At 40.6% G+C, this 25,081-nt stretch overlaps 2 protein-coding genes across 6 annotated transcripts in view; one reads left to right on the forward strand and one right to left on the reverse strand.

Moving 5' to 3' along the window:
- The window catches only part of FOXC1 (forkhead box C1), a 36,914-nt gene extending 14,702 nt beyond the window's left edge, over positions 1–22,212 (forward strand). For both annotated transcript variants that reach the window (XR_015257639.1, XR_015257638.1), the window contains exons 3-4: positions 18,900–19,185; positions 21,931–22,212. The gene's annotated coding sequence lies outside the window, so the exon portion shown is untranslated. The remainder of the gene's footprint in view (positions 1–18,899; positions 19,186–21,930) is intronic.
- GMDS (GDP-mannose 4,6-dehydratase) overlaps positions 1–25,081 on the reverse strand; it is a 431,792-nt gene that overhangs the window by 2,739 nt on the left and 403,972 nt on the right. The gene's annotated exons all lie outside the window — the stretch shown is intronic.

Genomic DNA, 25,081 nt, shown 5'->3' on the forward strand with positions numbered 1-25,081 from the left:
TCGCACCGAAGAAGGGGACGTGGAACAAACACGTCTGCTGAGACTGTTCCAGGCAGGTTTCTTACTCATTCAGTCTTTAGGATAAAAACACTTCAGCCTGCCTTCAGAAAAGAGTAAACAGATGGACCAGAACAAAATGATATGAAAAATTTTAAAAAATGCTGTGATTTCCTTAAATTAGACTAAATGATTTCCTACTGCAGCCCTATAATGGGCTTTCAGAAATTGCAGCAGACATTTGAGGCCAAGTCATGCAAAACCGCATCAGCTCGAGGGATCCCCTGGAGGGTCGTGTGAATATGGATTGCAAAATCTGGTTTGAAATGGGAAAGACTTCCACTAGCTTTGATAAAATTTGGATCAGACCCTAATGTGCTCATGGAGGAATGCCTTTGAGTTCGGTTTAATTTACATCATATACGTGTGTGTATATATGTGCCTGGAAACAAGGAAATCCTTAAAATACTAATTTTGGTATAAAAAGAATTGCCTTTTATTCAGTCCTAATTCAAGCCATTAGCTAGAAGTGAAGTGTTTTCATACCACCTAGTTTTAAGTCATAAATGCCGTATCGTAAAACTTAGAGTTTAATTTTTATAAATGTTGTGTAAGTAATAATTTTACATCCACAATCTTTATATCAAAAACGTCCTTTGAAACTGAGCCTATCTGGGATACTGGCTTCCCATTTAAAAAAAAAAAAAAAGGCCTGGGAAGAACAGAATGAATTGCCATCGCCTGCTGTATGTAGCTGCATTCTGCTTTTGAACAGCTTGGGAGCAGTCTTTTAACTTCCTTGGACAAATGCTTTTTGTTAGAACAGTTTATCTAAAAAAATACTTTACCTAATTCCAGCCCTTCATTCAAAACCATAAACACTCAGCTGCTGAATAGGCCAAAATAAGAGAGAGAACACAAACAACTAGTGTGTTAAACCCATGTAAGTATTAAAAAAAAGAGTATTTTTCCTTTAAAAGTTCACATGCTTTAACAACAATGCAGTAAAGGTATTGCAGCATAATCTGTGAGCAAAAAAAAAAAAAAAGAAAAAAGAAGATTTAATATATATGATAATACAAATTCCCCAGCTGACTTAGGTTAAAAGATTTTAAGTGGCTCTCCTGAAGCAGTTTGTGTACTTTTGAGAAACACTACTTTGTAGTTTGATTTATTGAAAATAGCATTATGGACAAAATGTCTCCTAGGCACTTTTGAAAAGGTTCTCTTATAGAAGTTACTAGGTACAGAGATCAAATGAAATCATAATATTAACACCATATTACATCTAAATTCAAGGTTTGATCGTATTCTTAGTCAAAGTTTCAACACTGAATGGAAATGAGGACTGAAACAAAGCTATTCCTGATTAAAGGATTGTATTGCAGTCATGTTTCCTGTATTTTTCTACAAGTAGCTCATAATATGAAAACAATAAGGTAATTACAATAAAATAAGAATATTTAAAAAAGCTCCTCCTGGAACAGAATGACTGCTTGTTTATATTATACAAGTCTTTCACTGAAACCAGAGATGCATCTGTCAGGCTTCCAAAAGGAAAAAAAAAAACAAAAAAAAAAACCCAACAGAAAACCCCCACAGAAAACCACAACCAAAAACCTCGGGCATGCCAATCATTAAAGTGTATTGATTTTTCAGTGTCAGGGCTTCACTTTCTGGAGGTACAACCAGATCAGGAAGCAAAGAAAGAAGAGGTGAGGTTCCAAGGGAGAAAACTTGGATTTTTTTTTTTTTTTCCTTTCAGGGGGTTGGGGTGAGATCACAGAATATGATAGGAGCGTATTCTCAAAAACCAGCTGCTGCTGAACGTTAAGAGCCCCATATCCCTGTTCCTGATGGAAAGGCACCTGATAAAATGACACCAGGTCATGTTTTGTATTCCTGCAGGATAACTTTTTCAGTGGCGTTGTGCTTTACATACTGACAGGAAAACAAAGCCCTTTGACTCCGTGAAAACCCTGAGGATTTAGATACTGAGGTGAGAGTCTGCAAACCTGAAAACACTGATCAAGGCTTTCTGTTGTCTTTACAGTACTCGGATCATGAACATAAAATTAAGTCTTTGCTTTTACTTACCCATTTTGGAAGGAACAAGCCCTTATTCCCCATGCAAATACAGTTAATATAAGTGAAGAGTAATGACAAGTTTCACCTGCAAGCTAAGAGTTGGAAACAACATCCAGGTAAATATTTAAAGGGCACGAAGATGCAAAAGACAGCAGTCAAATTCTCTATGGCCACTTAACATGAGAGTAAACTTTCCTATGGCTTTATATGCACCTCACCTGCACCAGGCTGTCTCTTAGAGAAAAGAATGGGTTTATCTGATGTGAGTTTTTCTCTTTTACCTTTTCTGTATATGAGGCTGTGTAACTGTGTAGAAAATATCCCATTATTACTAAATCTAATTTAATGATGATTTGGTTTTATTGTCCAAATGCACACACACAAATACATACAGATAAACAGAGAGAAATCTGTTATGCAATGTGGTAAGTAATTTTTAAATTTGGTTTTAAAACCATGAGAGAAAAATGTAAAATATTTTAATGTAAATATCACATTTCCCAAGCTCTTGTTCTGAGTGTCATCGTGGCTCCTATTTTGACTCGTGCAGTGATTGATCTGGTTTCACCATGCATTGTATCACTGCCTCATTCAATTAACTTTAACTGAAAATTTAAAGCCTTGAGACAATGTGAGAAAAAGGAGATAGCATGGCCTGAAAGGCAGCCAAGGTTTCCTTTATTACTGCAGCTCAGCTGATTCCCTTTAAAACGCCAGCTTTTGCTCGCTCTTCCACCAGAATAAAACTGAGATCCAGTCCCCAGTAAAACACCTGTGGTGGAACTGTGCCCAGCTCCGCTCGCTGCAGCAGAGACAAAGCTTCACCTCTAAAAACAAACAGGCTTGATCTGAGCACACAGCAGTTTTACTGCATCTGAAAAGCGGCCAGGGTTACGCTCACAAGCAGCACGACCGCTCAGAAGATGATTTGTTACATCAGAGCTCCCAGAAGGAAAGAGCACGGACCCGGCTCGGCAGAGGCTCTGGCTTGCATGTTTAGTCTTGCCTCTTTTGCTCGAGAAGTTTTGTCAGGAAGGGTTTCTAGAGTCTAGGGGCCAAAGTTTCCTGCAAATCTTGCTTGTGTTTTATTTTCCTCCTTTCCTCCTTAAAATCGGCACCTTTCAGCTTTAACTCATCCCATTAAAAGAGAAATTAATAAACATAGCTACTTAATTAGACAACACTAGCTTGCAGTTTTGCATTTTCACCATTGTATCTCAGTAATGTGTCTATAAAAGTTTATTCTATAAAAGTGTCCCCTTCTGTGCACTTTTTGGAGCATTTTTTCATAGCAGTTTTTAATGAGGGTTCATGTAGCACGTTGCAGTAGTAACGTCAGCCCCAGAGTGTATCTGGGCATCTGCTGCAGCTCGTTGCTCGGAGAACAGCCTTGCTAAAGTTTTTGGTGCAATTATTCAGGAGACTGCATGCATTGCTCACTAGGCAGTTGTTCTACCATCACCCTTATCCGCCTCTTTCCTCCGTATTTTTCTGCACTTGCCACCAGGCCTGGGTACCTTGTGTCTCAACCCAGATGCAACTTTGGAGAGCAGATTCTATGACTTTATCTGAGCTATTCCCTATCCGGTCTCACTTAGTGAGAGACCTTCCCATAAGGTCTCACTAAATCAGAGCTGTAGAGCCTGCAAGTGTGCACCTTGCTGTGCAAAATTCAATGTACGGCTCAGCTAAGCTCAGATCAAACCCCAGAAAGTCACAGTAATAAGCACCGTGTCTGCTGTACGCTGCCCTGTAAGTGCTTACAGAGATCCAGGAGGCAGAGAGCACTGGCTCGGTTTCTTTGCAAAGGGCAGTGTTTGTTATAATATCTATAGTAACAGGGGAAAAAAACAGTATAATTATAAAGCAAGAGACTCCTATCTCCACAGTAAATATGAGGGAGACTGAAAATAAAACATGTCAATGAGCAAAGCCCAAGCCTAATGGGGAACACGGTAAACATCTTCAGGAATTTAAGAAGAGCTGTAATGTGTCGCTCAGTTTTCATTTTTTCTTTCCACTGTTCTTAGAAAAGCAAAGTTGTGGAGCAGTTAGGGTACCAAGGGAATAGAAGAATGCCAGTGAATTTGGTTCCTGATCTAAATTTGTTTTAATGCAGCATGAACAGACTGCTTTCCACTCTTGGGTCAGCAGTCTTTTGCAGAAAGACAGTATTGTTTGCAAAGAACCACAGGAAAAGGCAAAAGCAACCAATAGGCTGAAACTCACGTATAACAAAATGCCATTTAAAATAAGAGGCATAATGTGTTTTTTTCCTCTAGCGTGTTTTCCTGTGCAAATCCCCTCCCTATTCAGAAAGCTCCATTTTTATGAAAACCATGGTGAGGGGGAAGGGGAAGGGGAAGAACGACTTGAGGAAAGGGCTGATTCTGCACGGCGCTCAGCCCCTGCTCATCTGATGGACCTTGGCAACCTGCGAGTGCTGGGCACCTTTAGGGTAAGGTCTTATCTCGGGACTCCACTCTACTCCAGCAGTAAGGCGTCAACGCAAGCCACACGCTCAATAAAACCTGAGCACAGCCTTCGCTTTTCCGCCAGGAACCAGGGGTGTTAGAACAGCGGCTTTATCTTATCGGTTTGATAATCTTTAATTTGACCAGCTTCCAAAGGGTTAAAGCAAATGAACTCGGTAGAGCAATAAACATTAGGGCAATAATAACAGTAATGGAGCTCCTCTCCCTCCTCCTCCTCCTCTTCCCCTCCCTCCCCTGCGCCTTTTCCACTTCACTGCTGCCTATCAGTCCAAACCCAAGCCGAAGCCAGACCTCTCTTTTCAATGACAGGGGGTGATAAGAGACGCGAAGAAAACAGCAAGCTGTCTGGTCTGCTCAGGAAGTCGAGGACGGGCGGTATTGTCCATCAGCGGGGCCACGCGGCGGCCAGAGGCCGGGAACAATGCTCCGCTCCGGGGAAATGGGCTCACTCAGCGCCAGCCCTGGCAGCCCCACTGACACCCGCAGATAAAACAACGAAGCAGGGGGAGTGGGCCCCCCAAGTGCCTTGGGAGCCTCGTCGCCGGGCCCTAATCGCTTTGACGGAGGTGGTGCAGCCCTGGGAGGAGAGCGTGAGCAGACCTCAGCACGGTGCGAGCGCCAGCAGAGCTGCAGGCACAAGAACCCCTCGCAGGGCTGAGCATTACTCAGATCTATCAACTTGCCAAGTGAAGCCTGAGAAAACGTCTTGGCCAGTGCTGTCCCTCGAGCCAGATAAAATTCCTCCCGAATTACAGCCCGATATATCCCTGAAGTCAGTGCTGAATTTCACTTGCTTTGGATCTGGAGCCGAGCTGTCTCATCAGGAGCCGTCCTGTGTGGGGATCGGTATAGCTCTGTGCTAGGGCATCCTGTTGCCAGCTGGGCCGTGGGTGCTTTTCAGGATCCCAGGCATGAGGCAGGCGGAAGGGTGTTCCCCCGCTGCTGCAAACGGCAAAACGCCCAATTCCCACAGCTGGCTGCCATGAGGCAGGCACTTCCCTCCCTCTCAGTTGGCCCTGAGGCCCAATTCCGCGCTCCTGGGAAGACCTGGAAGGTGTTCCCCAGCTTGGATGCAAGCGTAATTGTAACCTCAGCTCACGGCTCTGCAAAAAGCCAGAGGCTTCTGGAAGATAAGACAGTTTCTAGTTTACAGCAATGCCTCTGCTGAAAGAGCAGGGAACTTCTGCAGGAGAGGAAGAAAATCAAACCCACTCCATTTGCCATGTACAGACCATAACGATGATAGTTCAGGTATTAGCGCTGGATACATAAACACTTTCTTTCTGATATGGCATACCCAGTCATCCAAACATCACAGCTAAAAATCCTTAGCATGTTTGCTACAATGCAAACTCATACTTAAATGCTCTAAGTTATTATGAATGATGATGATTATGACGGTAGAGAGAATGCCTGCGTGTCACCTTCACACCGCTAAAAACCAAGACCCTGCGAGGGATGAACCCCTTTCATATGGGCGGAGATCAGCTGCAGTGCAGGAAAATAACAGGTTTCCTCTCTTTTCACTGGTACCTCCAAATCCTGCTTTTGTTCACTATTAAATGTGTTCGCTCCTTGCTTCACCACAGCCTGTTCTCTACTCTGACAACAATTTTTCGAGGGAAGAGCAAGATAATCATGTCTTCATCGTACATGGTTTTATTGCCACACACAGCATGTATTATTTAGGCAAGAGCGTGGTAACTTTTAAAATTACTAAATGCAATTCTCACAATTTTTTTAATCCGCTCTGATGATTTCTCTCATCGCTCCTTACTCTTCATGTTTTCTGCAAACATCAGGAAATCACCCCGTGAAACTGTTTGATTTCAGCGGGGTTTATTGTGCAGTAACGGCTGCATTTCTTACTGGAAATGGAATATGGCCCCTAGGGTTAGCTGTCTTCACTGACTGACATGGCAAGATGGATAGGAAAACTGATAACCCCAGAAACCCATTCTGCAAGGCTACTTAATTTCTTCTCTTCTTCCACTAAAAAATGCTTCATTTACAACAACTTGTACTGGAAATGTTAATAGGCTTAGTTATCATTGCTCATCAAATACCAAATGATAAACAACAGAACAATAAACATTAGATCAGTGAACATGTATTCTACCTATAGATACTTATCTATCTGCCTTTAAAGCATTAAGCAGCAATTTAATGAATGCAGGTCTGTGACTACTCCATAGGATGAATTCCTTATCTTGTACAGGATGCATTGCTTGTGGTGATTTTACTACGCCTACGGATGTTCACATCTCTGAAAAAAAATCAAGGCATTTGTTATGTTAACAGGCAAATGATATTAAAAAAAAATTGGAAGGATGTGCTGTTATACTTGCCCTAATAAAAATATTAATTTACTCAAAATGTAATTTTTCATCTGAAGAACATGTCATTGGAAAATTCTAACCCACCTGTAACAGCAATTGCTTTCTTTGCCCTGTGTCCTGTGCTCATTTCAGTACTCTGAGGGCTTGGCTGTGACTCAGGTTGGGCAGGAGAGATGACAGTACCTTCCTTACCTCTTATACTGATATAAGAACCTCTGGACCCCTGAAGCTTGTGGTAAGACTGGGGGGAAAAAGGACAGAGAGGAGCTGGATATTCCTCTCTTCCTGTCTTCCTCCCTGACGTGGATTAACTAATACAAAAGAGTCATTTAGTCATTTCTCATTATTTGAAAAACAGTTGTAAAATCCTCCCTGCGGTATGGGGGATGAAGAGGGGAGCTGCCACTTCTCTGGACAAATCGGTTACATACTGCCTTTTACTGCTGGCTGGCTTTTTAGAAGCAGCCTCCCTCTACATGGCCATAAACCTGACTTAATTTATGGGGCGCATCACCTTCCCCCCAACCCCTCACTGCATTCCAGTTTCTCACTAAAACCTCCATTTGATTTGAAAACCCTTTTTGAGACACAATATGTGGAAAGAATTTAAGCTGTGAAAGGCTTAAAGGCAAATGCGTGAGCTGAGGCTTTGTTACTCAAGAAAAAAAAAAAAAATCTATTTTGAACACAGTACATGGAGGGCACTCAGGACAGGATACCGTGGGGCTCCTGTCTGCAAAAGTAAAGCTATCCTTGTCCGAACAGCTCTAGTTACAAAGCAAGCAATGGTCCTCAAAAGGGTTAAAATAAAACAAGGTAGGATAATTTCTGATTCTGAGTATGTCCCAAATGTATTCTCCAGTGTGCCTGATAGAGAAGGAAGTCCAAGCAGTGGCCTTTCACATGACATCATAAAAGCCTAATTTATCACTAGCCACCAAACATCTAGAAAATCATAACATCCTTTCAGGAAAACCATGTGCAAAATAATCAGATTTACTTTGATGAAAGCTTTAGTGCTCGAGTCCAAGTGGGACACTACAAAGAATAACCCTTTGCAGGTACTGGCATACAACAAAGCAGGTCCCATTTAATGCTTCAAACTCACGCTTTATCCATTAAAAGGCTTATACGTTTCCTGCCCATAAACAAACGTATTTCTATTCTGCATGTGCGTTCAACTGAGACGGCTAAGATAAAACACTGGTCCCTGGTAAGTCCGGCAAGGTAGCCAGCTGAATATTTCCTTTACAGAGGAAAAGCATGTTATTACCGCAAATACAAACAGCCTGCTCCCCATTCCCTTGTCTCACAGTCCCTTGGAAGTGCGGTAGGGTTGTGGGCTGAGTATTGCCACAGCATCTCACTGCTTTTGAAAGGATAAAGCCCTCGCAGCACACTCAGCATCACGGCTACACTGAACCGAGGGGCACATTCCACCTGACAACCCCCAACACACTTTGCAAAAGATGCTCCCCTCTGTCTGTCCCTGACTTTCACCGCTCTGGCTCTTCTGCGTCGTTATTTTTGGTGGCCAGTGTAACTTGACTGTCTTGATGGAAAAATACTGCTCAGCAAGTGGTCTATCTCCGTAAAATCAATTGGTTTCACACTTGCAAATGAAATCAAACAAGCCTGCTTTTTCTGTTGATTAGATGGGCAAAACAGACCGCAAAGCAATTAATGAATGGCTACAAATAACAGCTACATGGCATTCAAGATTTTTTTTTTGTCTGTCATGTAAGTTGGTTGCTGTGTATTTAAAGACTGACAGATTCCAATAGCCATTCAGTTCACTGATCCTGCTGCTTAATAGTCTGACCCTTAGGCTCCTGCTGGTCAATGGCCACAGGTTCTTCTGGTCTGACTGGAAAAATAACCGGATTTTCCACACCACTCTTGGTAGTTTGTTGTTGCATGTTCTCTGATCTTGGTTAATAAAAATAACTTCCTATTACATTTCCTGCACAGGAAAGTCTGGGGGGAAAAAAAAAAAATCATAGGTTTTCCTAGTCTATCTTTCACTTTCTCTCAGAGCGGACATTCAACCCACCACAAAAATCTTACAAGAAATCAATAAAATTAATAAAACTATTTTATTTTCTTTAAAAATAAGTATTCTGTTATCTTTCACCCTTCCCTTTCCTCGGCTTTTTAATTTCTCTCACTTTCCTTGTTGCTTAAATCTTTCACATTTTTTGGCTAATTTATTTTCCTGTAACATCCCATTTATGTCTTTTTATTGCAATGCATTTTTCTTTCCTAGTTTGATGTCTCTCCCAATTTCTTTCTTTCACTCAAGCTCCTCTCATTTATCTTTTGAGCATTATTCTTCTGTTCCTCACAAAAAATCTCTTAAACCTGGCCTTACTTCCCCATCTCTCCTTCACTCTCAAAATATGTCACCTGACACTGAGTTCTCTTCTCCTCATTTCTGCTATAGTGATCTTCTCACCTGAATATTTTTTCCCTTTTTTTTTTTTTTTTCCCCAGGTATTCTCTGTGTATCCTCACAGGCTTATTCCTTTCTCTTTTCCAGGAGTAGTCCATCACAGAGCAGTACCAGCTTTCTCTTCACTCAGGTTTTGAATTTCGTGTAGAGTATCGCAGACGTTGGGAGACAATTTATATTACCATTAACACAGCAGAGGTTTGCTGACAGGGCTGAAACAAGTTTTTTTAAAAGCAAAAAGATCTCCTAAACCTTACAGTGCCAGTTTCAGTAGTGGTAAAAAGCAGATGCATTTACTGCTATTACTGTTCATGGTAGCTGCCTATAAAACTCTACAGATTTGGGAGTGCTTTTGCCATATATACTTTAAAAGTGTGAGTGATACGCTCTGTTTCTTTCCAAAGGGTCACCAAATGCAAATACCTCTTCTTGAAATCTGTCCTCTCAATGACCTTCTTCTCTGAAACATTTTCAGTTAAAAAAAAGAAAGGAATTTTTTTATCTGTTACCAAAAAATCCTTCATTATTTCACCCTGAAGCAGTCAAATATGAAAGAGCATTACAGAAGGAAAACAGTTAGGATTTTCTAATGGTCCTGCCCTACTTACCAAACCTCCTTTAGTTCCACAATTAAAAAGCAAGCAAACTACTCAGACATACACAGCAGTAGGCACGGGCTCAGAATATTCCAATGCTTTCACCTGTGTGACTTTTAAAATGTGAGATGCCTCATCCATCACTTGGTTCTTTTACAAGAAAAGTGTCTCTGGAGGTCGTTCACGCAGGAATCGTCTATTGCCAAGTTTCAATATGAAAGACAGAGCTGTTCCTCAGACAAGCAATCCTATTTTTCATTCAGGTTTTGGCAGGGCAGAGACGCCAGGTAAGGGTCCCATCCATACATTGCACAAGCACAGAAATGGCAGCCCTTTCTGTGAAAATCTATCCAAGTCAAATATCACCTCCTGGAATATTCTGTTAGAATTCATCTACAGCTCACATCTCTTTTCCAATGCAGGTCACCAATAAGCCTTACGGCTTGGTTTATTTTTTTTGATGTATTCCAATGTAACGGGCAATACGTATGAACACACAAAGCCAAGAATGACAGAACTGTCGTGTGTCTACTGAGAATCTAAAAAGCAGCTGAAGAAAGTGAGATAAACATCTTGGCAGCTTCATTGCACTTGTAACCTGAGCAAGACTTCCAGTAGATGTAATAACCATTTAGGCAAAATAGAACTGCTTCACAGCAGCACTACAATGACTATGAAGGCCCACTAGAGAAGAAAGATAGAGGTTTTGTATAATTAAACAACAGTAATGAAATTGCAATGAAAAGAAAGCACAGTCATCCCCAAAGCTGAGAGGCATGAAGATTTAGGGGCTTGACCAACACCTTGGAGTGAGAGGGAGGAGCAAGAAGAGAACCCAGGCTACATCCTATGACCTCCCTCTGGTATACAGCTTATTACAGATAAAACTGCCAAAGCATTCACATCACAGTGCCTCTAGCATGATTTGCCCTGAATAAGTCCTTGCCATTGATTTGTAGTGAGCAGCCCCCCAGCAGCAAACTGCTCCAAGGATGAGAGGACATACAACACCTTGATGCAGTAGATGACATATTTAACCATATCTTTTTTTGTTTGTCTAAAGTTTCAGCTCTATTTCTGCCCCAAATTTTCTTTTATAGCTTCTTTCACATAAAAATCAAATACTTACTCTAGTAATATTAAAAAATTATCATCGCTTGCTCAACTTTTTCCCCTCCAGACCCATATTATTGACTTGGGTGTAACAGAACTCAAGAGTTTATTGGTCTGTCTTTTGTGCTCTAAAGATTTAATTTTCATCTTTTCAAAGATTTTTCTCTACATATACAAGGTCAGAGCAAAAAATTAATGCATCAAAAAGTTGAGATTTGTGCAATCACAGGATCCCAAAACTTTCTGCTAAATGAAAACAAACAAAAAGGAAAATATGATATTAATTACAAGACTGCAAAGATTGACAACATAGAACAAACACAAATTTATTTCACTTCACTGTCATTCCAGCAGGGATTCACTCTGTCATTTGCAAGGGAGGACCCTGCAGTGCACTGATGCTGCAGCCTACAGTAGAATGCTTTCGTTTTCCCCTGATTTCATTTTCACTCAAAAGACATCAGACTTCATCAACACTTTTTAGAAGTGCATCATCCCATGCATATTTTTTTTTAAAGAAATATAAAAGCATTCAAACTTATCACAAAAGTTGCTCAACACTTGATAAACCTTTGCCAAGGTATTCACAAATCAATAATTAAATGTCCACTTCCTCTTAGAAAAGTATCACGTTCTGATGATGTACTACTACCTCTTCAACAGTGCTACCCACAACGTTTCACTGCAATAGCACACAACTGAAGCGGGAAACAACCCTAAGCTTTAGTAACCAGAAAAACCCAAGCCAAAATGCTATTACAGCTTCTAAATGAGCTTCACAATACACTAGCACATAGTATATGGCGGAACTGCTAATTTCTGTGGTCTTGAGGTTTGATTTGAAAATATGAAGGCTGAAATTGTTCACTGATTTAAAAAAAAGAGATCATATTAACTTAGATGGGCTGTCTGGCAGTTTACCCTAAAAAGAGCCAAATAAACCAACTGTATCTATTAAAATGAAAACAGTATATATTTTAATAGCATATACGGCAGTAAAGTCCCATGAACTTACTATTCCACACAGGCAGTGAACTTAAGAGAGCTCTGACTTTTCATAGCATCTTTTGGCATCATTTATATTTAAATAATGACAGCCAGGATCATTTTCATCAACATGAAAAAGAAGTTCAGATCTAATCAAGAGACAGCACCGTCTCCTGACACTGCCTGCTCTATGCTTGCTTGAGCACGTAGGCAGCAGCTGGCACTTCCACATCTTGATCATTACTATTGCTCTTCAAATTATGCCTGTCACACAGGTTAGGAAAACATTAGTAATTAAACATAAACAGCGTCATAAAATAATAGTAAGAAAAAAATTAATAATCATCCAAAAGAGTGTTTGGGGCACCTCCCTAAACCACCTTGGATTTCTGCCCCCTCTGCTCAGACAGTTTTCCTCTGTGTACTTTTTAATTATTTCCTTCATGAGTCCTTTAAGGCAAAGAAGTTTGTAGAGGCGGGGAAAAAAACACGTATTAGAACTGATGAGAACAGTGATATGTAAAAAAGAGAAATGCCAATTAGGTATTCTCTGAACTACTGCAGCCTGATTTTGAATCGCTTATGGCAAAGGCTTACATCTTGCTATGACACCGCTCCTCCAAGATGCGTGTATTTTAAATGCAAAATTTCAGAGGCTGCTTGTTCCTTACTTGAACCATGCACTACAGCTGGGCACTGGGTGCAGTGTCTCTCTTCTGGCCCATCTGCTGGTTACACCAAGTTCAGTATTTAAACCACATGCATGTCAATGTGGAAATTCTACAGTCCTGCAGCCCCAGCAGTACATGCAGATGTTTGCCTCCTTTTGCTCAAATAGCCAACAGCCAAACTCATTCCTAGCTCAATTCTCTTACAAAACCAGCATAAAACAACACAGCAATAAAGACTGAGACTTTGGACCATGTTATTAACAATCCTAAGCAGGTTGTTGCAGCCTATTTTTGTGCACATGGTTACTGGAACTGAGCATGCAATTCTGGTAATTGCTTACAAAAATGACCAGCTACATGAGTAACGGGACATTTTCCATCTGCAATTATTATTGTGTAGGAACTGTGTGAAATGTGTCATCCTTCATGTTAGCAGACATGGAAACATCAGGTAAAAAGGGCATCATTTTCAGCTGCTTTACACCTGGAGTAGTTATTCCTGTATCTAACCAAAAGGTGCAACCAGCTCAATGTACTCCTGCTTGGTCTGTGTTTTGCATGAGTATGAATTAGATAAAGTACAACGTAGGGAAGACTCGTGCCTGTCTACATAAGAGGAAAAATAAGTGCAGCAACATACGTAATGTTTAACACATTCAAATCCACATATTAAAAGCACATTTAGAGATGGCTCTTGTTCTCATTGGGTAATTTTTGCTCAGATGTGAGCCTTAAGTTATGTATTTTCAAACAAACTCCAGCACCTCTCTGAAATAAAGCTCTTCTTCCCACAAATCTAAGTGTTTTCTCAAGAACAAAATTGTTTAGCTTACTACGTCAGAGGCACTAACCAATGTATACTAAAAGTACATCAATTCAATACACCTGCTCAAGCTATCTAACAGAATACTTTGGTGGGGAATTCCCATTTCTGGGGAGGAGAGACTTGCACATTCCCATGCAAACTCCCACTGAAATCCACAGAAGCCTGGCCAAGCAGTGATGAGTGGGCTAAATACAGCCAAGCTCTGTAATGTTCATCATCACTGCTGGTAGCATCCCACCAGAATAAACTCACAAATTTGACAGTAGGAAGAAATGAACTGTCTGCAACTGTCGTTATTCCTGCTCTTTATATATCTTCTTGATTTAGTCCTCTTCCCACTAGCTTGACGTAAAGACCACTAAACTCAACCGCAGGTTCTCTCCTTGACTTCAGGGTTTGGTTTAAGCTCTTTTTTTTTTCTCAGCATCAACAGATAACATAAGTCGTGTACCCAGCTTGGTTTGTCCTTGGACCAAGTGTCCTCGGACATTCTCAGTATCTCCAATTCATGATTCTTTTAATCTTCCCTTTGATGTTTATCTGCTACACTATGATTCTACACATTTTCACCATTGCCTTCCTCCTCATCTCCTTAAGGCTCGACCCCTTGTCTTCCTATTCCCCAGCTCAGTGCAATCCCCGTCTTCTGCTTTCCCAAGGCTTTTCTATCTTTCATGTGTATGAATACGTATGTGTCAATCTTTGGTCATATCTCTGCTCAGTTAAGTTGGCTCCCTCCACTAATCAACTTTCCAGCAGAGTTTGCTTGCCAGGACAGGGGCAAATTATACTCAGATTCATTAATTAAGATATAATAAACTCCAGTTACTACTTACCAATGTGCCATATGTGGGGGAAAAAAAAAAAAAAGGTACGTGAAACCAGGAGACCCTCTGGCTGGTTTATGGACCCAAAGTCTTTCTGGGAAGATCACAAATCTCCAAGATATCTCCGCACATTAAGTTTTGCACTTGGATTTCTAATTTAGCTGAAAGATGTGTAAAAACACATGCGGTCAGACAGCTCCTTGGCTATACATCTAAGGAAGCTCAAAGCATAAGTTATTACTTCCAAAGTCAATTGTAACTTATGCTCACTAAATTGGCTCCAGATCCACCCTTTTCAGACAGTAGTATAGGAATAATTTATTCTTTTGGTGAAAGCACCCATTTTAGCTAAACCACACCCCCAGCTGGGAGTCTCACCAGCAGAAGAGCCAAAGGCAGAGGGATTCAGAGGCGCACAGGGCTATGGGAGGCCAGCGGAACAGGGGTGAATAAAGCACAGTATGTCAGTGTCTGTCAGCACACTCAAACGTATAACCTTTCCCTAACACAGGGGGTCTGCAACACAAATCCGAGAGGAAAATTTGTTCCTGTGGTTCAATCATCACGTTAGACGAAGAGGTTTCCTCACTCTTAACATCCATGCAATTTATACCAGAAGTCTTGTGGATAGTGGCGAAACCATCGCAGTTTTCTAGCGACCTGATGTTTTGATCTATGCCCTCAATGTGTATCTTGTTTTCTCCCATCAAGAAAACGCTGTACGTAAATATGGCATGAAGGGTCTGAAAGCTATAATTTTAGATAACTAACCCAGATACCAAGTTAAGAGCCTAACTAATGCAGAGATACAAAATCTACATGAGTCAGGAGCTTTTCTCTCACTAATTACACTGGAAATCTGAGTTAAATGATAATTTACATCAATTCAGCCCCTTCCAAGGGCAGCAGTGACTTGAAGTTATTTGCTCCACCAGAGAGTTAACTTCCCCATGAGAGAGGTTGCTTCACTAGCAATCTACAGAAACACTGACCTAGATACCTTGCAAAGGCTTTTCTTTCCCCAGGTGAACTCCTGCATCAGCAGTTATCCAACAGGAACATCCTTGTAGGAGATCCTTAATAGCAGCAGCTGCTGAAGGAAAGGGAACTGCAGAAACACACTTGTTGCCAAACTGTTCATTTAAATGGAAGGAGGAGAAACAGATGAGGAAATCACTCTTCAGTGTTTACTAGCACAATCAGCACCTGAGGCAGCACTTATTCAGGTGCTGAAATTACAGAGGTAAGTTTTATGATGAGAAATCTATTCCTCATATGACAGCTATATTTCTCATCATGCATCATAAAAAGCAGATGATCCATCAGATAACTACTTGATTGTAACGTGCATCACAATAAAACCGTCAACTTTCTGTTTTGTTTTACGACCCTGGTTACATCTGGAACGTTTTCAGGAAGGATGCTGATGTTCGCTTTGGGTACAAACTGACTCAGGGCACTTTTGGATTGCTACTTATGTGGTAGTAGATAATAAGAATAATGAGATGCGATAGCAGAATTACCTCCAATTTTGCTAGCAGGAAGATCACTATATTACCACCAATATAACTTTATTGACTATTTTTCTTGGACTGGATCGTAACGAGGATTCTTAATTGTCTAACACCTTTCTCCTCTTTTTCAGTCAAACAAACTTTTCCTTTCAGTCCTCTGTTTCCTCTTACATTACAGATCTTTTCCACAATTACTAATTCAATAATAGTAATGATAGTAATAAAACAAGTATTTGGAGTAACTCACATAGTTCCGTATTTCTATAACAACAACAGTAATTTCTTATCTTTACATATTTGTTGTCATGTCATTTCTAATTCTTGTCCTCTTAGAGGCAGACAAAAAGGTGAAACTACTTTTCCAAGGTTGCACAGCAAGCCTAAAGTAAAATTCCTGATTTATCTAAGAGTATATATTGCAAATACGAGCTTTGCTGTAATTCAACACCCTAAAGAGAAAGACATGTTACCAAAAGCAATTTAAAAAAAAAAGACTTAAAGATCTGCTCTTGAAGATCGTTGTGATCTCAGCAGAGCACCAAAGTTGGAAGAAAGTTGTCCTTACTGATGTGTAGTCTGCCTCTTTGCTTGGCAAGGTTACAGCCCCATTAAAAACAACCAAAACAAACTAACCCTTTGGTCTTGCACAACTCTGTCAGGAGGGCTTGCAAGTTCTCTGGACAATTGAGGTTGCTCTTAAATTGTGGAGTTGATCCACCATATGTTGAAATCAACAACACTGAACCAGAGCTCAGTATTCAAAGCAGTTCTGCATTGGGGAACAGCATTTCTGTAACCAGCCAGGACATTGAGTCACTTCATTCTTGACCTTAACCAAATGGGTTAAAGCAATCTATACTTCATATTGCCCCACAAAAGCTCAGCTGTGCTTGGTATTAGTGAAGATTTTAATTCATTTCAAGTACCAGACTTCAGCCATTTTTTTTTTCTGGCTGCATGATAAAATTCAGATGTTTTAAAAAGATCCTTCTCCCCTACATGTGCCCACCCAAGCAGCAGCAGCAGGGTTTCTGCTAAAATCTGACAATGAAATTTGCCTTTGGAGAAAGACCAAGCATGGAAAACTTCAGTGTAAACAACAATTGTTTCAGAAAATTATGAGTGTGCCACCCCGGGGTAGGGGAGTTGTAGGGTAGCATATTTTGCCAGCTCAAATTCAACAGACCTTATCAAGCTCCCACCTTCATGAGTACAGACTCTCAAAGTCTCTTATTGTACAGTTCAGGCCTCCTCCACCGCACTTACAGTGGTTTGACCAGCCCTTCACCCCAAATATCACCCTTCCTCCAAGTGGCAGCAGAGAATTGTTTAACCTGCATCTATAAACTTATTTGTGCCCCAGCTGATGGGGAATCCAGGCTGTCCCTGCGTGAGGCTAGTGAACTCACACACCCTGGATTGAACACCAGACTCCCACTGTGTTTTGCTCAGTTACACAAATACATTTTTCTTTTGCAATAGTTCCAGTAGAGATACAGCCAGCTCCTAAGGGGACTTAAGAGGCAGATATCTGTCCCCAAAGCCAACTGTGTCTATGTGCTGTATCGCTGAGCTTCTTGTGCTAAGTAGCTAGAAACAGAAATGAAGGGATTGAACCCGTCTTTTTCCTTGGTATCTTACTCTACAGATATCAGGGAACAGCACGGAGGAAGAGAAAAAAAGATTAAATGATGGAGAAGTGCTGTGCTCTGGATCCATAAGGACAAAATGGGCAGGAATAGGGACTCGCACTTACAAAATAAATAGGCTACCTCTCTGTTGTGAGGTAGATGTTCTCAGTGAGGGTCCTAGTGATGCTTACGGGTCATTAAGATGATGAAAGGAGCTTTAACACCTGCCTGGTTATGGGGAAACAATGCCCCATCGAGACCTAGATCATACTACATGTGATAAAGTACTTAATGGATGGAAGCAAATGCGCTAGGGGGATGTGGCAGGGCCTGAACTGCAGAATGGAAAAGAGATAGCAAGCAATAGATCTTCCTTCTCCCTTTTTTTTGATTAAAATTACTGTATTTAAACTAAGGGCTGTAACTAGAAACTAGAAGTTTAGAAAAAGCAATGTATGTCTTACCTGTATCCACAGAACGTAAGATGCATGCAAGTGTTGCTACTTCTACAATCATCGGGTTATCTAATAGGACTCTTACTTCATCCTGCAGATGAGGCATTGCTATTGCAAGTTAAGAAATATTTCTATTTAAAAATTCATATTTCATTGTAAAGTTAACCTCTTAAAAACAGGCCTATATTTATAAAATCAAGAAGTACATTTAAAGCACTTGCTGTTAGATGCTTCTGTTTACTGCAAACACCAGTTGTCAGAAAAAAAAAAGAAAAAAAAAGCCACATTTCTTTTTCTTCAATGCAGTTATTAATTTTTGTATTCCAGTAGTTCTCTGCAGTATGTAAGCAGCATCATCACATGTAGGAACACAGAAAATCCTTTGTTCTACAAAGCTTTTAAGAAGCTAGCCTCCATTTATCTGCTTATGTCTTTAATTGTTGATATGATAAAAGTTTGGATGCTCTCTGATGTACCCCTAGCAAATAAAAAGAGATCTGTATCTTTTTAAAATCAGGATATTACCTGAAACTGCTTGCAGCTGGAGATGGTCTTGCACCTTTGTCTTAGTCCAACATTCAGAATCTCTCTTCCATGACAGTTAATTTCAATAACGAGATATAACATTTCAGTATCGTGAGATTCTGCACTAGGTTTTACTACCACACTTTTTCCTTGAAGGCCCTCTTCCCACCCCTGCAGCAACAGCTTTCTGCCAAACCAGCCCAAGGTTCTTCTCATATTTTAATCGAGCCTAACTGGATCCATCTGCCGCATGACTCGGGTTACTCTCAACCTTAGAGAAAAGTCCATTCCTATGCTAGATCTCAAAGATTTCAGCCCGGCTTTAAGAGAATGCTGTTTTCTGTTAAAATTTTATATAACAGGAGTTTAAATTTTTCGCGCAGGTGTTTGCACAGCAGTGAAGAGCTGAATGAGGCACTTGATACATCTGTGTCGAGCAGCCTAAAGTCAAAGGTGATGAATATATGGCTGCTACTCTTTGCCTCTTAGCTTGCTTCTGTTCATGATGCTGAAAGATCAGTCCACATTTTTACAACTTGCTACGCTTTTGTGAAGGCCTGGACCTGAAAGCATGCTTTGGCTACGACAGAGATCGTTGCTGTCCTTCTGCATTATGATGGGGAGTGTTTACAAAGGCCTGCAAACAGAGATGGGAAATACTTACGCCAAGTAAGTGTTTAAAATGGGCACTAATGCGAGGACGCATTTCTGCTTTTCATTGCTGGTAGCCAAAAAGAAGGCAGCTTTTAATAAGTAGGACCTGTGAGTGGGTGTGTGTGGGGGGAACAATGCTCAAACAAATTGGAGTGTGTGATTACTTTTTCATTGGCAACTGAAGAATCACAGTATCATTTTGACATAGCTTGGCCACTGACATATTTTTAACCAAGGCATAAATGCATAATAACACATTACTTTAACTGCTATTATAACATTGCATACAAGTAACTCCTGCTGATTTAATAGTGCTTGGAAAAAATAATATAGCATTTGTCTCCATAGAATAAAATTCTTCAATATCCTGGCAATTAGTTGAATGAAGCAACAGAAGCAACAAAAATGCTAAAAGTGCTAAATAACTAATGGGAACCAAACTTGAGCAGCTTCCCTTGTGCCAAGAAGCATAGAGACCTGATCTTTTTGGCTGTTCTGCCTTTAACAGAGCTCCTAGTATTTTATCTTGTTCTAAAAATTAGGATCTGTTTCCATGAGTTCAGTCTTGTCTTTCTTCCTAAAATGCAGTTTGAAGCAGCAATGAATCCAAATAAATCATCCATTATGGGTGTTACCACTGAATAATTTACTAAAAGCGTGAGAGGCATTTGGTACGTCCTGCTAAATGCCTTGGTCTGGACAAATCAACAGCAAAGAATTTTGAAGTCACTGTCAAGTGCTTAACTGTTCCACTCAGCACTAAAGATCTGTCTTCCATACTCTCCAAAAGGCTGAAGTACAATGACAAAGAATGACGGACCTCTCCAAATATTTAAGCAAGAGAGAACAATGGTATGAAACAATACTGCAAGATAGTGTTGCATGCAGGGAGTGTTGCTGGCCTTGAAGTCACCTCCTGAAGTGTGGTAACACCCTAGGGTGTCTCCTGCCATTGCATCATTCAAATATGAACTGGGAAAAAAGAAACCCCAGATCTTTAAAGAAACCTATTTTCAGTGAGGAATTATTAGTCGATGGAAGCTGGTGGAGAAAGGACTTTAATCCTCACTTAAGCTCCATGTGTGTTCAGAAAGGTGACATCTTCTGAAGGAAAGGCAAAATGTTAGGTCATTGCTCACCTTACAGTCACTTCATCTTCCCAGTGAGCATGTCCCATTTCTGGGGTCATCTGCAGAGAACTGCGGACAACTCCCTGAAGCAAAGTGGACTTTGGTCACTCTTCCTCTGCGTTGCTTGCACGGTGCTGTGGGTATTTGTGGCTCTGATCCACCATGAAGTTTACACTAGGACTAGTATAAACCCTAAGGTGAATCTAGCCAAGTATTTAAAATGCCTTAATTCCACTGAGCAAATATTTTCGGATACCATCCTAACTCAAAAGTTTTCCATGTTTGATTCCAAATGATTCTTTTCTGTAACAGTGTTTATATTTGGCTACCTGCCACCTATCAAACGAACAGGTTTCTATGGTGCTACGCTGGGAAGGAATTTGGCCTATTCTCTTTAAAAGATATTGTGCTTGAAAAGACGTGACATGTGATGCCAACTGGCTGTATTTTATCTTGAGTTGTTTCAGATAAATAGGGCCTGTTTTCTAGTAGGCTGAAGTACATCCATGGGACCACTGCTTCATGGGAAGTGGAAAAGAAACACTTTCCTTTCAACTGCAGCCATCTTACTGTGTTGAAACCCAAACACTCTGAATGGCACTGTAATCAGAAACAGCAGACCCACAAGAGTAAATTATATGTCAGATTTGAAATAGATGTGCAGTGGATCACTTTGGTTAAGAGAGCCATATTTCACCTGCAAGCGACTGAGGATTGCATTGCTTATTCTTCTGTGAAGACAACTCTGACTGCGCCTTATGTTTGCCAAAATCAATACCTGCCTACTGTGCTAGTGGAATATTGCACATGAACTGGGAAGTAAACTGCTGCTTCATCGTGAGTGTCCACTGCTAAACGCTTGGAAAGGCGACTAGCATGAAGGCGCCATCGCTGTGAATAGCACTGTTATCTGATACAGCAAGACATGACACTACCAGGCATGGACAGGGAATAAATATTTCATCAAACACCATAAGTACACCTAATAAAAGTAAATGCTGGGATGTTTAAGTGTGATTTTCAAATTAGGCTTTTAAGAATGTGATGAGCTAGCTTTGTTTTGCTGACGTGACTTGCTTCCAAGAGATGCAGGTTGACATTTTTATCCAAAGTCAAAGGCCTACAGGACTGGTGGATTTTGCTTTGTCACCTTCGTGAAACCAGGTACATCTGGCATTGTGTGCTACAGAACCAGAGCTGAACACTGTGACTGTAACAGGTCAGGATGCTGGCTTGATTTCAAATACAATGCTCGTCAGACTTTCAGGTATTTCAGATATATCATAGACTGATCTTACATGATACGCAATTTCATGACCGCTAGCAGTTAACTGATGCACCAACTTCCTTCCTTAAAACGGATGCAAAATTGTGTATAAAGATACTTCATGGTATCTTTTGAAGTCCTTAAAGTGGTTTAAATTGATATAATTTCCTGTTAGGTTTTTAAAAAAAAACAACCCACAAACTAACAGGTCTTCCATTGAGCAGACTACACGTACATTAACATAAGTGAAAGAAGAAACACCCTGTATCAGAGTCACACGAGGATACAGTCATGCACAGAGATATAATCAAAGTAGTAAAATGATACAAACATGCTTTAGCATATTTCCGTTTCACTTTTCAGGTTTGCCGAACATCAGCTGCATGTATAATGAAAATAAATTGCCCGGCTTCAGTCTTCATTAGCTAATGAAGTATGCGATAGTGATACAAAGCTGTTGGAGTGTGTGAAATACATATACTTTGTAGAGTATCAACAAGCCAAAAAGCCACAGCATCATGACAGAAAAAGGTAACTAGGCAATACTTACACAGTCAGCGGCACCAAGAAAAGATACGTTGTTAACCTGAAGCTGTAATAGTTCAATATGATTCTTTACAAGGGGGCCCTAGGCAGAGTTGAAATGTTACTTATTTGCAAATGTATGTAGAGTTGATAGAAAATAATTTCCCATAATAATTATTTTCATGATTCTTCAATTGTAATTTGCAAACAAATAATAAATAAAAGTTTGCAATGTACAGTTTTCTGTGGATTCTTGTCTAGCAGCAATTAACAGACATAGACAGAGGCATTTCTATTTACAGAGAAAGTGCTTGAAGAAAATGGACCTGAATAATTTAATCTTCTTTGGCATGAGAAAAAAAGATTGTAATGAATTCTAACATTTATTTGCAAACATGCAGGCAGTCCTGTATTACTATTATGTGTATGATGTCAGCATGCTTTTAAATTGTAAAAGATATGAATGACTTAGCATATAAAATAACCCCAAGATGTCATTAGGAAGCTATGACAGTCATTCCCCCTTTAATTTTCCACATAAAACACCAACAGTCAAAATGGTTCTGCAGCAGACGGCTGTGAAAACAGAGTGGCAATGAGAAAGCCCTCCTTTTGAACTCATGTGAGATAAAAGGTATTTATACTCGCTGCGCTGTTGGGTTTTTTTAACTGCTTGCTTAGCATACAAACAGTGCAGCTGGAATGAGGCTTGCTGTCATCCTGGTAGGCAAGCAGGTACATCAGCAGTAGAAAATACACAGTTCCTGGCTTGTCTGCGTGGATTAAGATGGCTCATTGCATGTTGGGACTTGCACGGTCTTTGGGACACACCTTTGCGTTAATGCCAAGGGTGGCAATATGCTCCATTTCATGTAAATCTGATAGAGCTCTTGGGCTTCTGGCAAGCCTCCAGGGCAGCCCACAGCTCTCTTATGAAGACAATACTACTGTGATATTCTACAGAAATCAAGCAAAATGCTGCAGAGACACTTTAGTGTCATCTGTGGCACGTGGGATCCCCTAACTTAGAATCCTTAAGTACGATTAAGATTTATATATTTATTGTAGCCACATGCACATATGCACAAAAGAGCTGGAGCAGTGTCAGTAACTTCTCCTACGTGAAAGCTGTGAAAATGAAAAGATGAATGCAAAGACTTGGAATTGGATTTGGAATATATTGTGCAATAGGTTTGTGGGCCACTTCCACCACTGACAAAAGAGTCCAGTCCTACAAATCTGTTTTGCTCACTACAGTTTTCTGGTAGTCCCTGTGTGATATTGGCAGGTTAATAATTTCTTTTTGCTTTTCCTCCAGGCAAAGACCTAATTTTCTCTAATATCACAGTGGGTTGTCCTGGAAATTAGCATACTACAAAATGAGGATGGCAAATAACTCCATTTCCAAATGCTATGTTCAGCAGCCAGATGTATTACAGGATTTGGCAGCATTTGCCAACTCCTTTGCACATGAATAACTACACTCACATGGTTTAAACAAATGAAACTAGGATAAATGAGATTGATTTGCCAATAGCAAATTACATTCTGTTTAAAAATATGAATAAGCCTGTACCAAATCCGCATGCTTTTGTATATTCCCTGTATAATTTTCATGCGCAGAAACACTACAGCAGACTACCCAAGAGTACAGGTTGCAGTACACTCAAGTAGCTGAAAATGAGAGGAGTGTCCTAGAGTATAGGTACCTTTCCAAGAACCTGGAGACCACAAAAAGGCATGTTGCAGAGACCTGGCCCAAGGAGAAAAAGCAACTATGAACCTCTCATGTAGCTCATGCCACTTTGGAGAGGAAAGAACTGCGTGTTACAGTGGCCTTAGTCAACACGCCCAGCTCGGACTAAGGGGAAGATAAAGATGGATTAACCTACCCTTGCAGACTTTGTTAACGTATTTAGCCATAGCTGGGGATACTGGTTACTCTATCCAGCTGAAGGCAGAATCTGCTGTAAACATGGCATGAAAACTGAATAGATTATTTCTCTTATTGTCTCCTTTGTCCATTACATATTCAAACTGGTCCTCCAAACTCCATTTTGTCCTCAATTATTGCATCCCTCAATTTGCTACATAAAGCTAGTGTAAGTATGGCACTTCAGCTCTCACTGATGGACAGTGAAGATTTTTTTATTAAGGCAACTTTTTACTTCAGTGCCACACTCTGTTAAAAATATTTATATTCCCCTCCCTAAGATCTTAATGTATCTTCCCTTTAAGAAGTCACGATCTCTCCTCCTCTTCCCTTGTCTGTTTTTGTTGCCTTCATTGCACACCTCTTTTCAGCTTGTCATATTCTTCTCTAAATCACCTCCATTTACCTACTCCTCTCCCGCATATGCCTTTCTTTTACTACTTTTTCAATTAATCCTACTGGGACTTTCAGATTTTTGCCCATTCTCATTTTTTTGAAGAGTTTTTTCACTCCCTCTTAACCATTGGGACTTCTCCTCCCACCCTGGTTTTTGTCCCTTCACTCTTATTTAGCAAGACCATGTGTTAGCTACACCTTCTTTCAAGTGCAAAGCCTTCAAGGTGGGGCCTCATGCCAGTGGAAGCAGAGAGGGCACGAAGGCTGCCTTCTCTCCTTGGTCCTTCACCTGGGAAGAGACACTTGGAGCACAAAATAAGAAAAGGATCAACAGAGTCTCCTTAGTTGGCGGTGACAGTGTGGCTTAGACCATCCTTCCCGCAGACAGCTGCATGGGACCGTTCACCATGGGACAGTTGCAAGACCATCCATTGCAAGCTTCGACTACAGAGAAGGGTAACCGAGGACACAATGACTCCCTCTAGTGATGAATCTTTCCACACCTTTCAGGACTGGCAAGACTTGGCGATGGATAGCGGCTTCCTTTGATAAAGTCAACTAACTTGGAATCGGGACAGAAGCATCCTTCTCTTAAAACAAAAATAGGCCTGTTTTAAAGGTTATCTCTTATCACCAGGACAATTACATGCTAGCTATTTA

Source organism: Chlamydotis macqueenii, chromosome 2 (assembly GCF_036417535.1).
Source record: "Chlamydotis macqueenii isolate bChlMac1 chromosome 2, bChlMac1.mat, whole genome shotgun sequence".
Taxonomy (NCBI): domain Eukaryota; kingdom Metazoa; phylum Chordata; class Aves; order Otidiformes; family Otididae; genus Chlamydotis; species Chlamydotis macqueenii.